This window comes from Syngnathoides biaculeatus, chromosome 17 (assembly GCF_019802595.1).
Source record: "Syngnathoides biaculeatus isolate LvHL_M chromosome 17, ASM1980259v1, whole genome shotgun sequence".
Lineage (NCBI taxonomy): Eukaryota > Metazoa > Chordata > Actinopteri > Syngnathiformes > Syngnathidae > Syngnathoides > Syngnathoides biaculeatus.
In genome coordinates, this window is record NC_084656.1 from 7,464,372 (window position 1) to 7,478,157 (window position 13,786).

Consider the following 13,786-nt stretch of genomic DNA (forward strand, 5'->3'; position numbering starts at 1 on the left):
AATCTCACTGTTCATTGCTAAAACAAAAAGATTTACAAGTCAATTTTGGCATGAAAAGGCTATCCTGGAGGGAGCGGCGGCAGGGGGTGCACGGTAACTCATTTGGGGGTGCTTTGCCCACGAATCCCCCCCACGACGCCGACAATGCAACATAATGAGATTTCATTTAACCACCCTAAAAGAGCTACAGGTGGCTTGTCTTTGAATGTGTGGGAATTTGTGCCAATCCAAATTGAGACTGTTATCTCTATTTGGAGGTTTCCCTGTGCTTGTGTGGGTATTGCGTGGATGCTCCAGTTCTTCTTAGGGTTGATCTGAGACTCTAAATCACTCACTATTGGGAATGTGGTTACTTACCTTGAACTGCAGCCCTGAAATTCACTGGCAACGTGTCAAAGGTGTAACCCGGGTTCTCGCCTGATGTCAGCTTGGAAAGTCTCCAGTTACTCTACAGGGAGGACAAGTGTTATCATAAATGGATGGATGGGTGCATTACTAGATATTTCCCTTTGATTGTTTGATTCGGTGCACGCTAGAGGTACATTTCAGACCCAAAATAGCCTGTATTGGAAGAAATTGGTCAAAATGACATTTGTAAGCTCTGAAAGGAATCCTTTCACGCTCCAGTATCCACATTATGTAAATTATTAGTTTTCTTTGTCTCATTAGTTATGACCTCTTGAGCCCTTCCTTTGACTTCTAACAGCTGTGCATCACATGCCATTTTCCGTTCCGTCCTTTTGTTAAACTACCCTTGTTGCTTGCGGATCACGGTGCTGTTGTTAGTGTCACTTCTTCACTTGTTCCTGTTGCAAGTTTCTGACAAAGGAAACTTATAAGCTGTTACAGCTGCATCTTTGCAATAGCTTGGACTGTCTTCTGTCTACATTTTCCAGCACAAAGTTTCACTGTACCTTTCACAGAAACACTATTTTTTGTGTGGCAGTGGCTGCAATAACATTTGTTGTTTTAATATCACCCCCTGTGGAAACTTTTCAAAGCACTCTTGAAATTCAAATAAATTGCTGCTGGCTTTTTTCAGGGCAGTAATTTAAATCAAGGGAGATTGTAAAATTAAGGGTGCTGGGATTCATTTTATAGCGCCCTCCAAATGGACTAGTATTCCTTTACAACCAAGTCCTGTGGCTTTGCACTTTTATATGTTGTTTCAGAATGACATACAATTCATAAAAATAGATGATCTCAAATTTTAGGGATGCTACAGTTTGAATCAAAGTTACATCAGTTGCTGTACATGAAGCTGAGGAGGGCAAATTACTTATTTAACATTAGAATTTCAAAATCATTTATCCTGATCAGGGTCACAACTAAGTGGTAAGAGGGGTACACCCTACAATACATCTTCTGTAAGGACATGAAAGTACTACTTTACTACTCTACTTCATGGCAGCTGCCATATGTAATAATAAAATACCGCCACATTAGGTAACTTGGAAGTACATTTGCAAATTATATACCCCTTGGTGCAGCTGTAACGCATTGGCCTCACAGTTCTGAGGACCCGGGTACAATTCAGTCCCCGCCTGTGTGGAGTTTGTACATTCTCCTCGTGCCTGCGTGGGTTTTTCTCCTGTGGCAGGCTGTGCTTCCTCATCTTCCGCCGGGCCTTTTTTGAAGATGGAGTTGATGTTGGTCTCCCACTTCAGATCCTGATAGACTGTACTTCCAAGGAACTTGAACATCTTGATGGTTGACACAGGGCAGTTGGGCATTCTGGAGGGCAGCTGTAATGGAGGATTTTTCCTGAAATCCACGATCATCTCTACAGTCTTGAACGTGATCAGGTCCAGGTTTTGTCGGCCGCACCGAAGCTCCAGCTGCTCCCCTTCCTGTCGATGCATAAACTCGTCCCAGTCTTTGATGATACTGATGACTGTGCTGTCATCTGCAAGCTTCAGGAATATGATAGGCGAGTGTGTTGGGTTGCAATCATTCACATAGAGAGAGAAGAGCAGCAGAGAGAGGACACATCCTTGGAGTACCCTAGTGCTGATGATGCATGTGTATGAGGTGGTGTCCCCCAGCCTCACGCGCTGTGTCCTGCCCATCAGGAAGCTATAAATTGATTAGTAGATGGCTAGCAAGACGATGAGCTGGAGAAGCTCGGAGGAGAGGAGTTTGAGGTTGATGTTGGTGAATTCAGAGCTGAAAAAAATCCTTGCGTAGGTCAAGGTGTTCTCAGATGAAGAGCAGTCCCATGTTGACTGCATCATTCACGGATCCTTTTGAATTTTCACACGGTGCCACAAAGTTGATTGTTTCTTTAGTTCCAGAATATGTTTTTATTTTTACAAGACTTGCCCAATTTATGTAAAATAGTTTGAAACTTCACTGTTGTGTAAAGATCCCAACAGAAAAGGGGAAATTGTAACATTTATTTCCTGAAGCTAAACACTTTGAATGCACAAGTATAACTTTCTCTTTTTATTTATTTGCTCTTATTGCGATATGCATCCCTATTTTTATTTTACCGTTTTGCTCATGTTTGACTACAAGTGAAGGATTTGGAAGACATACATAATTCTTTATTATACTCTAATATCATTGTATCATTGACATGAAAAACAATACAAAATGCAAAATTCTTGGAAAACTATTGTATAGCCTTCTAAAAATTAAATAGTGGTTTAGCGTCAGGCCTAAACACATATATTGACAGTGAGCAAGACCAATGGATAACAAAAAAATATTGTATGAACAGTAAAAAAGATAACGTAACAACTCCAATAAATATTTGCAACCTAGTGGGAACAAGAAGCAAAAACTGGATTATTGTATCTGTATTCCGTGCTGATAAATTGCAGGGATTCATTCTTCCGGGCTGGGACTCATTGTTTCCATGACATGTGGCTCATGGGACTCACATAGTCTAAAGTGTCCAATGATCTATGCAACTATTGCTATACAAATTCAAACATGTATTAAATAAAGTATCCAGAGAATGTAAAGATGTTGTGATGTACGATGTATTCTCTATGAGGTAAAATTGAGATTAATGATTTTACCTGCCACTAGAGACAACCACACAATTCATATTGTCGAGCCATGTGGAGGAAAACCATACTTCAAATCTCCATATATGCTGACATTACAATTTACATATGTGATTAATGCAAAATTAGTTAATTTTAATTGCATTTTTCAATATAATTACCCAGTCTATGTCTTGCAGCGTAAACAAACCTTGCTTCAAAAGGCCAGACAAAAAATGTAATCCCTGTTTGTTGATTGTTCTGCTTTTTAGTAAAACAATCTAAAGTGGCCAAGAAATGTGAACAAAATTTACAAACATGAAAACAAATTGCCAAATCCTCCAACAAAACATTAATATCTGGGGAAGCAAAATGAATATGAAAAAAAAATAGATGATATAAGACAGAGAGTGATTTTGTCAATCAAGCAGTTTGGTGAGGGTAACAATGGTCCAGTACCATAAAGTAGAAAAAAGTGGTGATGATTCAGAAAGCCTAGTATACGATACAGTTGCCATATAAACAATAGATTTACATTGAAATCAACCTAATTCACAATCTAATGACCCATTTATTACCTCAAATTCAATTTAGATTCATCAATCATAGTGTTCCTCGGAGAAAGCCACAATTGTAACGACATACACGATATGTAAACATTGCTGCTCCCGTTATCCCAAGTGTATTTTAACATACATGAGGATTCTGATTTGGATTAAAGGCTGGATTCACACTGCAGTTATAAAGTACATAATAATATCCTTCCAGCCCTTTTCAGTATGTAAAAAATATTCATCTCATGAGTACAGGCACTACAGTGCCCTCAGTCGCAGGTGAGCTGGAGCTTAGCCCAGGTGACTTTGGGTGTGCCCTATGGACCGGTCTTCAGCCATTTGCAGGGTGTATACTGCATAGGCAAACAACCATTCACACTCATATTCACACATACACACACACATTCAAACACCAAACATCAGGACTGTGAGAGAGGCGTGCTTCCCTTATTTCACCATGCTGACAGTAAACAATAAAAAATGAAACCAACAAATATTAAACATCATATAGTGTTTAGTTACGTGGACTTATTTTTCAAACCATTGATGTAATTTTAGGGTTTTTTTTCCTCTTGTTTGAAGCACTATGAATGCACCATAACTAATGGTCAACCCTGGTTCCAATTCAGTGCACCGACACTCTCATGACCCAAATCCAAACTGGGTCACATGGGAGAATCCTTTTGGAATTGTGTTATTTGACCAATGTCGTGTAACGCCAGTCTAAATGGGCTAGATATAAACACACACACACATCTTCTGTTGGTGAAAAAAGCCCGTTGTTCGTCGTGATGCAGAGCTGCAGTCTTCTATCCGAACACAAGTTAATGACAGCTTCACGTGGTCACCGCTGGCCTACTTTAAGGTCTTTTAGCTGCACTGGGCCACCCACCACCCAAACATTATCCGGAGTGGTCCACCTTAACAACACTCTGCCTGGCACTCACACAGGCTTTGTTTACTGACAGGATTTGGCAGTCAGCCATTTTGTTTTTGCACATTTACATAAACACCAAATGGTGCCTGTTTCCTCTGCGCTGGCGCGTGTGTGTGCTGTGTCTTTACTGTCGATGACAATCGAAGGCACTTTGAGATTCATTAAAGTGTAGTGGCTCCCTCGGTTTCCTGCAAAAAGACTTGACACAAATGCTCACAAGCTGAAAGTTCGTCTCTCCATACCTTAATTTAGTTGATTACTAAATTATGCAATGACCCAGCCAAAGACATCTAAGGGGGGTCGGGGCGGCGGTGAGGATTTTTCGCTGCCAGGGATTTTTCTAGAATTGCCCTGTTTTTAGAAATACTTCCTGCTCATCATCACCCCCGGGGTAAACATGTGTGCCAAGCAACACAGCAGAAAATACACGACATTTTTATGGCGCCCCCTCTTGGCCAGTGGACAACTGCATGACTCTCAACACTAGGAACAGTGATTGAACAAATTCATTTACACTCAGCGGCCACAGCATTTAAGTACTCCAAAATACAATTAGATCTACTACAAGAACTCTATCTAACAATTCTTCCGGCTTTATAAAGTGCGGAACCATATTGCATCATACTGACAGTGAATCTTCTATTTTGACCCTCTCGTTGTTCCGTCAGAGGTGTTAAGAAATGCGTTAAATTCACACCAACACTGCAAACACCATGTAAATGTGTTTCTGCTCAATATGCAACAATCGACCAGGTTCGACGTGTTGAAATCATGGACCTCAAAATCACCAATCACCAGCTATTCACATTTTCTCTTGAAGCAAAATAAGTGGCCAAAGGTCGCACAGTCAGGAGAACTAGTTGCTGGATTTTTTTTCCTACCTAAAAACAACAATACTGACTTTTATTTGTGTTTCAGATAAAATGTTCAACCTGATGTGTTAACAATGGTAATATTGAGTGTTCATTGTAATCTTTCTCCTTTTTTTTCCAAGGTTTAAGATTTGGGGATAAGACATAGGGTGAGTGAATGTGCAAGATGTTACATTTCCTTACTCACTTCTCTCCTTGCTTCCTTGCTCCTTTCTTGCTTCCTCCGTTTCCGCTGGGATGGAGACTGTCCCTTCAGGCTGTAATTAGGCAGCTCTGCCTCTCTGCATTCAGTCATGGCTGCCTCATTGTACACATCGATTCCTTTGCAACGCTTAATTGGCTGAACATTGTTTAGCGCTCTTCGTCATTCCTCCTCTTCTCTTCTTATTTTTCCATCACAATTATGACTAGAAAATGTATTCGGCTCCACCCATCGCTCCCATGCACCGACAAAACTCAAGTAACATCCTTACTTTTTTGGGTTGATTTTTTTTTCATGACTAACTTTAGTTATTCTGTCGCTAGCTCCGTCAGTTTTGAATGTGTCTCTCTTTTTCTGCCTGATAGTTTCTCTCTTTCATTTCCTTCTCTCATTTGGCCACGCTCCAGATCCGGCAGGGCTTTAGCCTGTGGTCTTAATTGTCAGGACGAGGGTAGATCTCGTATGAGACGGCCATATGGTGCCTGGCTACCAGGCAAAACTCCTCGGGCATTTTAAGGTTACTTCAATCCAAAGAGTTTGTTCTCGCCGTGATGGACTTTTTTTCAACATCAGAAATTATGATTCAGCATGGAAGAGTGGCTCAAGTTTTTAGTTTGAAATAAAAATCACGCAAAAAGTTAACATCATAGATGAGATCCTAATGAAGATAAGCGCTACAGACAGATGGATATTTATTGTTGTAATGCAAATCCTTTCAGTAAACCATTAAAATATTTCTATAAATCTGCTTGTTTTTGTGACAAGTGAATTGTGTGTGGAATTGATCACATCACTAAGCATCCATTTATCCAATTTAGGGTCATGCAATTGAGGCAAAATTCAGTGGGTCACTTGGCTGCATTGTCAGTTCGTCTCAGGTAGTTTTTGTTTGGTTTAAACAAACAAACAAACAAAAAAAAGAAAACAGAATGAGGCCTACATCCAGACCTCTGCGAAAGTACCAACTCCTAAATGTAACAAATATTTGTCTACAATATGACACTGGCATGGAAACAGCCGTCAAGAACACACAGAGAGACTCTCCCTTCCATTGATTGAATAATAAGTTGCAATCCTTCTGTTTTTCTGACGGCTACAATTTTTTGCATATGAATCACTGATATTTTGTCAAACACATCCCTACAATTCATGTTAAATAATGCCAATATTTGAGTTATATGGGCCAGTGTAGTTGGCATACACTTCAGAATTAAATCATTTTAATGGATTTTTAGAACTTTGAATGGGTTTCAAATTCAGAAGTAATGAGACTCAAGCCTATTTTTGACAAGACAATTAGTTTTACTTTGGTTTCACTATCTCAAAAGATACATAAATGAAACATCCAACAATTTTCTCAGCCATGTTACCATAAAATTTATTTTTGGGTGCTTGGAGGAAGACATACTTCAATTAGGGCCACAATAATGTTGAAAAGTGCCTCTTTAGGACTTAAAAACAATAAGAAGTGATCATAAATTCCATTTTCCTTACCGCTTATCCTCACCAGGTTTGCAGTGCTGCTGGAGCCTATCCCAGCTGACTCTGGGCAAGAGGTGTGGTTTCCCCGGAACTGTTCACCAACCAATCATAAGGCACATATAAACAAACAACCATTCACACTCACATTCACACCTATGGATAACCTGGACTCGTCAATCAACCTACCATGCATGTTTTCAGAATGTGGGGGAACAGGGTACCAAAAGAAAACCCATACAGACGCAGGCAGAACATGGAATCCCCACACAGGTCAGGCCTTGAACCCCATTCCGCGGAACTATGAAGCAGATCTGTAGCGAATCGCCTACCGTGCCAGTGATTGGAAATTAATTCCATCATCTTATTTTTTTTTTGCATCTACTTACACATATTAACTGCAACATTAGCATATTTACTCCATTTGTGTCTACAAAAAGGAATTTGGTTTTCCTCTGAACTTTGCAAAACTTTTCTCAAAGGTTTTGGTAAACATAGATGGGTGTATGGAACCTGTGGTTAATATATGCAGATGATCTCCTCCATATGTTAATTGTCACTAGTTCAGCCCTGGCCAAGATCCATATAAACCTAATATCCATAAGAACACACACCAACTCGCCAGCACTTTACCTGTAGGTCTCATGTTTGCTATATCTGCCAGACACGTGCGCAAGCATGTGTATGTGTGTGCACGTGTGTGCATGTGTGTGTGGTGTAGACAAAACACATGTCCCACTGGGAACTTTGGATCCAGCTGCTGACTTCAGAACAAATGGCATCTGCTTCCTGCACATACCACCTCCCTACCACCACCAAGAGTATATACAACCACACTAGCACATGCTTTCGTGGTTACACACACACACACACACACACACACACACACACACACACACACACACGCACACGCACACACAGAATGTATGACAGATGTAGTGTGGGCCTGAGACACATGCTCGCCCTCCTCCAGTACAGGTAGTGAGAGACCAAAGGCTGTCACTGCATGGAGAAAGTGCAGAAGCTCATCCATTAGTGAAGAAGTCATTGACGGAGCATTATGTATGGAGATATTTTATTAGTGGTTTGCAGGGTTTGTGTTTTAAGCACAGCTTTGATGTTTTTACGAGGTTTTTGTTTCTCCTTATGTAGTCGAGGCAAACTGGAATTTTCCTTCCCTCTAGCCAAGAAACATTTCACTACATATTGCGTGGTTTAACATTCTCACATTCAACTTGCTGTCGCTATATTCAGCATCTGGAACATGAAAGTCTGTTTAGACCAGTAAAACGTTCCTGAAGCAATTTAAAAAATCCGACAAAGAAATAAAAACATTTGTAAGAGGACAGCTATTCTTCCCAACCCTGAGTCCTTATATGACTTATAATACGAGGTGTGTCAGACCATTTTCAGGACCGGTGACAAAAAATATGGATTTCAAACCCCAATATATGTTTTTTTTCCATTTTGAAGTCCATGTCTTCTTTGTCACACCTTCCCAACTTCCCTGAATGATCCTGCACAACTCCGTCATCACAGTCATTTACATGTCATTCTTGTCTTCAAAATGGATCTCAATGAAGACCCCCTCAAGCTTGGGGAAGTGGGAGAAAAAAAAAGTCTCATGGGAGGAGCTGGCAGATGCTTGGGGCATTGTGAGGAGGCATGTTGTCATGGCTAAACAGCCACAGGTTTTTCTGCCACAACTTACCTTTTCTCATGTATTGAATGCAGTAAAAGCCTCGGGATCGCTTTGTTTACCTGGTGGTTGATTGTCAGAAGGGGAAAACTCCTTGTCTGTAGTTTTGGTTTGAAATATACCTTTTTTGACATCAGTCCCGGTGGTTATGTGTGTGTGTGTGTGTGTGTGTGTGTGTGTGTGTGTGTGTGTGTGTGTGTGTGGTGTGTGTGTGTGTGTGTGTGTGTGTGGTGTGTGTGTGTGTGTGTGTGTGTGTGTGTGTGTGTGGTGTGTGTGTGTGTGTGTGTGGTGTGTGTGTGTGTGTGTGTGGTGTGTGTGTGTGTGTGTGCGTGTGTGTGCGTGTGTGTGTGTGTGTGTGTGTAATAGTTTAAACTCATGGAATATCCATCCATCAGTTTTCTGTATTGTGTATTAAGTATGTAATATACTGCTTATCCTCACTCGGGTCGTGGGTGGACCGCAGCCTATTCCAGCTATATTCGAGCCAGAGGTCGATGCACACACTCAACTGGTTTGCACCAATCGTAGGGCACACAAATCAATCAACCTATCCTGCATGTTTTTCGGAATGTGGGAGGAAAGCGAAGTACCCAGAGAAATCCCACACAGGAACGGGGAGAACTTGCAAGCTCCAGACAGGCGGATTTGAACCCCGGTTCTCAGAAATGTGAGGTGGATGTGCTACACCGTCGCCCACCGTGGCACCCACCTTATGCAATGCTATAATTTATATGTTAAAGGTAACATGTAACTAATTGGTAGATATTTATAGCACTGTATATGCCATGCAGTGGAGCAGCAGCGCGTAAAGCCAAGAGTTTGTGTTAAAGAGCTATACATCCATGTCTCACTGAATAGTAAATAAATATAACAATGGTGATTTAGAAGGGTGTCTACTATAATTTTTCTTTCTGATGTATAATTAAAAATGTAAGAATGGTCTCATGCTCTGAAAATTGTCAAATATATGAACATGTACAATTGAGTAGTTTTCTCTTTCTGCAGGGGTCACTTTTGACCAGGGAGGCCTCGAGTGCCTGCAAACCCCTTCTAAAAATAGCTCACCATGAGACGTTGCAATTTCATATGGAATATTGTAGAAGCGATCATTAAAAAATGCTAATGCTTGAAATGTATACAAATGAACTGTTGCCTATTTATCTGCCTCCTACATTATTAAATCATTGTTGCTAATTATTATGAGAAATCATTAACATAATCAGTCTTCACATAGGTAATTATTATTAATTCTTAATAATGACATAATTGAGTTATTTGAGAAAACGTCTTATTTCGGAAGTGTGTCTCGACTGTAAGTAGCCCTGAGTTTCAAAAGTTCTAGGGTTGGTGACCTCTGCTCTACTTGTTTTGGATCTGCGTTATCTACTGTCAAGCTTTATGTTTGTGCCTGCATGTGTGAGCACACTGCACAGGGGGCAGGAGAGAGGCCGGTCAGCGGATCAGAGTGGCAGGTGCAAGGATCGTGGCAGAGCCCCCAGGCCAACCACAGGGCTTGAACGCTCACCGCAGTGTTTAATCACCCGGCAAAATGCTTCTGACATGCTGAAGAGGGAAAGGGAGAAGCTTCATGTTTTTGCATCCTTCACTGAGCATGTGTGTCTCAACGTGTGTGTAGAGAAGAGAAGTTGCAATTATGGACACGATATTTACGGACGGATAGGATGAGAAATGAAATTTTGCTGCAAGTGTCACAATGGAGATTTGAAAAGAAACAAACAGAAGAAATGATACAAGTACAATTAGGGTGATGGAAACTTTCAAAATAGTTCCAAAAAAGAAGCGTTTTACAGTCTTTTCCCTCTGTCTTCTGTCAATATATCCTTCAGTCGTAAAACAAAACCACTTTCACCTCAAAATTCATCATCAATAATTTTGGCCTAAACTGAATATATTCTTAGAATCTTTCCATGGTTCCAGTGACATAATTACAAGACAGATATTTGTCACTGGAGCATAATAAGAAGACAAAAAAGGCAAGAAATCAATTGTCTTCAGGTTTGTCCCTCAACTTATTATTATTATTGTTTTTCATGCCGATATCCCAATAGTATACTAACTGGTAGGATTAGACTCTGTAAAAATTTGTATATTTATATTATGGTCCAAATCAAAGTGTCACACTTTTTGTTGTATCTCAGTAATAGAAGTATATGCCTGAAAAACATTTTTTAAAAAAAGAAAAACATCTTTACTTCTACAGTATCACCATAGGTCTGCTGGAGCTGGATTCTCCCTAAAAAACTAAAATAAAAATGTGATGATGATCGTGTCCATGATCCAACATATTTAGGGACATAACACTTTGCTATTTACCCTAATCCGAATATAAACAGTTAGTATAATACTTTTACATTTAATCATTTTTACTGCTCCAGTATGGTGGGCGACTGTTTAGCACATCTGCCTCACAGTTTTGAGGACCTGGGGTGAAATCAAACCTCATCTAAATTTTCTCTCAGCACTCCAGTTTTGTCCTTTGACGACTCTAAATTGTCCGGAGGTGCAAATGTGAGTCCAAATGGTTGTTTGTTTATATGTGCCCTGCCGATTGGCCAGCGACTAGTTCAGGATGTACCACACATTTCACCCAAAGTGGAACAGAAGAAATGAAATTAGTTTTTTTTCCCTACAAATTATAAGATTAATACTTCATTAATGATTTCAGTCAGCATGTTAGCCGACTGGTTAGCACATCCGCCTGACAGTTCTGACAGTGGGTTGGTCCTTAATAAAATTTGCGTTTGACAGCATGACAATGACAACACAGGTATACTGATGTGCCCCCGGACCCCACAACACATTACCTGTGTGTCCAAAATGTCCTGGAAAAGAAGCCTCTGAGGATGCTTATGCCAGGCCCATCACCGTGGCCCCCAATTGGAGGGAAAAAAATAAAAAAGAGAGTTAAGTTAATCATAATGAAGAAAAAAAGTAAAGGAAAAGAAAAAAGAACCTGTAGTGTTCCACTCGTGATAAATCGGCCATCATTATTGAAAACATTGTCAACAGGCTAGGTCTTGATAAACTGGTCCTCAACACGTGTGTGTGTGTTGTGATTGAATTGAATAGAATAAACTGAATTGAATAGAATAAAAAATGCCCAATGTTTTATCATAATTAGGCCATTATCATATAGTATTAAAAAAAAGAAACACTTCAAAAGAAAAAAATACCAACCCCAAGGGAAGAAACATGCCCAGGTATTTATTATGATCTAAATGAGGATTTATCTCAGACATTTATAGTTATTACTGGATAGACGTAAAGCCTTAAGTATGATTATGATGTAATGTTTTGAGTTGAAGCAGCTATGGTTCATCCTCTGTGAATGTTTTCAGTTATTGTTCCAGAAATTAATAACATCTCTGGCAGTTCTAGGGGGACCAGTTCCCCCCGAAAAATGGATTGGTGTGCTGTGCCGCGTCCACATGAACGGCGCCCGCCCCACCATCTCCCTTGAGAAAACAGATAGGATACGATTGGACTATCCCTCTATCTATCCATTTTCTGAGCTACGTATCCTCACTAGAGTCAGATCTTATCCCAGCTATCGCTGGGCGAGAGGAGGGTATACCTGGAACTGGTCGGCAGACAATCACACGGCACACATAGACAAAAATTCACATTCACAGTTAAGGGCAATTTGGAATTTTCAATTAACCTCACATGTATTAGTCAGTCAATATTTGACACAACCTCAAAATGAATTTCAAAGGACTGTAAACCACCGTCAGTTTCTGTGCTCTATTTTAATGGTTTTTAAGACTATTAAGTCACCATTTTTTTTATCAGTATCACCCATGTTTCTTTGTTGTGTTTAATGGTTTTGTTTAAAATCCATACAAAATGTAGTTGACTTGAACATAAACTCATATATACATACTCATACTCAGTTCATTTGCTCACCACTTGAGTTCATTCATATGTACATTCGTGCCTTCCTGTAATGCTTCCATACTCTCGCAGTCAGAGCAATTTACATTTTTTAGTTTTGATCTGTGCAGGTGTCTTCCATGAATATCAAATTCACCTCAAAGGGAATAATGCACCTCCTGTGGCACTCACAAACAAATGCGCACATTCGGAAAAGCGGTGCTGTCAACCTGGGATTGATGCAAATCACAAGAGCAGTAGCTGTAGGTTTTAAACTTTTATAGACAAACGACAAGAAAAAGAAATATACACATGAGGATGTGTTTAATGATATGTTGTTTAAAGGTTAATATTTCAAATAATATTGGACTTATAATTGTGTGTCTGCTATAAATAACCAAGTCTGTAAGGGATCAATTGAAAACGACAACAACAAAAAGCTGTCATTTTCTGGAGGTTTTATAGGGCCTTGGAAGGCCCGTTTTCATTTCGGTGAGCCAGCCCTCAGCACTTCTCCCTCTGCGTTTCTATAGTAACCTTGGCTAAAATCCAAACAGCCAGTAGGGCCCTCTGAAGGGCACTACACAGGGAAGATGAAAGATCTCCACCAGGCTACTGCAGCTTCCAGGCAACAGATAAATGTGATTTTTAAAGGAGGGCATGGTTCCGCTGTGCAGAGGAGCGACGGTGGCTGTGAAAGGGGTCTCTCCACTATTCTGATATGAACAAATATTAACATGATTTTTTTTCTTTTTTTTTTGTCTGCAGTGTTTACTTCCCTGCTCTACTGCCTTCGAGCCGATCGTATCATGGAAAATGAGAGCGCAGTAATACAAAATGGAGATAAGCTGTTTAAATACTCACAATAGCATCTGATTGACATGACAATGACATTCTAGATAAGCACACTTTTATTTGTTTTGAATCAACTTAATCCGTTCAATATGCAACACATAGAGGATATTGTTACTTTATTCACAAATTTCTTTCATTTACTTCAGCTCACCCTTTTATGAAGAACTTTTAATATACTTTTTTTCTCACGGGGCAACTTTGAGGCTATTGCTTTAATTTACTGACCCTTTCAAGCTTCTTAAATGTCGACCCCCCAAACCCCTCCCCCGCCCACCCCCGACCTGTATTCCCCTTTTTTGCG